The sequence below is a fragment of the Diplotaxodon limnothrissa genome, linkage group LG6 (genome assembly GCF_057381915.1).
Source record: "Diplotaxodon limnothrissa isolate DT_005_m linkage group LG6, D_limnothrissa_male_GT1.1, whole genome shotgun sequence".
Lineage (NCBI taxonomy): Eukaryota > Metazoa > Chordata > Actinopteri > Cichliformes > Cichlidae > Diplotaxodon > Diplotaxodon limnothrissa.
The window spans coordinates 8,081,247-8,084,025 of record NC_140601.1 but is presented as its reverse complement, the minus strand read 5'-3'; positions in this window follow the sequence as shown (position 1 = coordinate 8,084,025).

Sequence of the window (2,779 nt, the reverse complement as noted above, 5' to 3'; positions counted from 1 at the left end):
GGTAAAGCAAAATAAATTTAAAAAAAGAATCTCAGTTAAATGTTGTAGGTCATTTAAAACGTGCTCTTAGCCGCCTTATTTAAAATCAACGTCATTTTTTTAAGTTCTGGGTTAATTTCGTAACGGGTCCTCCATCACTTCTTCGTCTTCCTCCTTTTTTACAGTTCCTCAATGGCCCAATTAACTGATAATTCTCACAAGTGCAGCTTCAGTTTCAGAGTCGTGTCAGTCACACACACGATCAGGGTCTAAACTCGTGTCTGCTGTGATCACATAGGCAAAAACTCGCATTTCCTCTCATTTTGTGCAAAAAGCCAGAAGCGCAAAGATGTATTTGACTTTCCACTTGCAGCTCTGCGCTGTCGCCACTGTCAAGCTACAAGGAACCAGGTAATAATATTTCCTCCCGCCGCTGTCAAAATAAAGCACATCCGGTGAGGATCTGCATAGCAGCTTAAACATGCGTCATATCAGGGGTACAAGACACAGCAGGATATCACGACATATATACTTGACATTTACTTTGCTTTTTGAACCCCTGTTTCTCTTGTAGGTGTACTTCAAAATGCAAAAAAAAAAGTTTATATTTTGAGGCAACGCAAATAACAGCAAAGTGGAAAAGAAAGTTTAAAGTTTTTTTTTTAATTCCTTAAAATGACAACATAGCTTTTTGTCATTTACAAACATTCAGACTCTTCAGAAAGTCTCTATATGTGTATGAAAATGAGCTTCCTGTCAGCAAACAGTAGGCAAGACTGTCAGGACTGACATTCACAAAAGAACAATGATCTGCATCTATTATAGAACACAGCAGGAAGCTGTGCTTCAAGAACAGGGGTGAGTCTTTCAAAATAAAATACAGAGCACTTTTCTACTCCCCTTGAGGACTCAAAGTACTTTATACAATATATCTAATTTGAAAAAGTTATGTTTTGTCTAAGTACTTTCTAACTAACGTTGCCAGTCCAAGGAACTTCTCCAACAAATCATTTTAGCATGCAGACTGAAGCAGCCAGGACTCAAACCACCAACCTGCTGATCAGATGGCCTAACGTCCTGAACCACAACAACTCCTGGTCAACCAAGCCATTCCGGTCTACTACCTCTGACATTGAGGAGACCCACTTTGAAAGAGCTATGTCCACATTGTGTTAACTGAGTCCTCCTAACTCAAAACATCAGTATGGCTTTGTAACGTGCAGTAAACAGCTCTGATGTGCGCTACAATAACTGGCAATACATGGCCAAAAGGAGCCTTCAGAGGAATCACAACTCAATCATATTTACTGCCATATTTTCATAAAAGCAGGAAGGACCAACAGTTTGAAAGGAAGGGAAACATAGTTTGAGAAGCAACCACAACACCAAACAGAGAAGACTGGATTACAACAAACACAGAGGAGATGGGACTCTTTCTTCTGCTAACAATGCCGTTATTTCACCGTCTCTTATCCACTGTATACAATATCCTGCTTTATTAAAATCACAGGTCCACTTTAAAACAGCGCAGCTTTGAAGATGCTCTGTTCTAAACTGGACCTGCATATGCTGACAGATATTTCTGTTGTCTATTTCATACTTGTCTGTTTTTATTTTAAATGGTAAATAGTAAGCAGGGGTTTTTTGTTCTTTTTTGTAATTTCAGTAACTGCAAGTAATAAGTAAATATATAAGTAAATATATAAGTAAATATATATATATAAAAAACACCCAGCACGCCCCTGCGGGCGGTTTATCCTTCAAGCTCGGGTCCTCTACCAGAGGCCTGGGAGCTTGAGGGTCCTGCGCAGTATCTTAGCTGTTCCCAGGACTGCGCTCTTCTGGACAGAGATCTCCGATGTTATTCCCGGGATCTGCTGGAGCCACTCGCCTAGGCTTGGGAGTCACCGCACCTAGTGCTCCGATTACCACGGGGACCACCGTTACCTTCACCCTCCACATCCTCTCGAGCTCTTCTCTGAGCCCTTGGTATTTCTCCAGCTTCTCGTGTTCCTTCTTCCTGATATTGCTGTCATTCGGAACCGCTACATCGATCACTACGGCCGTCTTCTTCTGTTTGTCTACCACCACTATGTCCGGTTGGTTAGCCACCACCATTTTGTCCGTCTGTATCTGGAAGTCCCACAGGATCTTAGCTCGGTCATTCTCCACCACCCTTGGGGGCATCTCCCATTTTGACCTCGGGACTTCCAGGTTATACTCGGCACAGATGTTCCTGTACACTATGCCGGCCACTTGGTTATGGCGTTCCATGTATGCCTTGCCTGCTAGCATCTTGCACCCTGCTGTTATGTGCTGGATAGTCTCTGGGGCATCTTTACACAGCCTGCACCTGGGGTCTTGCCTGGTGTGATAGACCCCAGCCTCTATGGATCTTGTACTCAGAGCTTGTTCTTGTGCTGCCATGATTAGTGCCTCTGTGCTGTCTTTCAGTCCAGCTTTGTCCAGCCACTGGTAGGATTTCTGGATATCAGCCACCTCCTCTATCTGCCGGTGGTACATACCGTGCAGGGGCCTGTCCTTCCATGATGGTTCCTCGTCTCCCTCCTCTTTCTTGGGTTTCTGCTGCCTGAGGTATTCACTGAGCACTCGGTCAGTTGGGGCCATCTTCCCAATGTATTCTTGGATGTTCGTTGTCTCATCCTGGACTGTGGTGCTGACACTCACCAGTCCCCGGCCCCCTTCCTTCCGCTTAGCGTACAGCCTCAGGGTGCTGGACTTGGGGTGAAACCCTCCATGAATAGGATATATATATATATATATATATATATATATATAT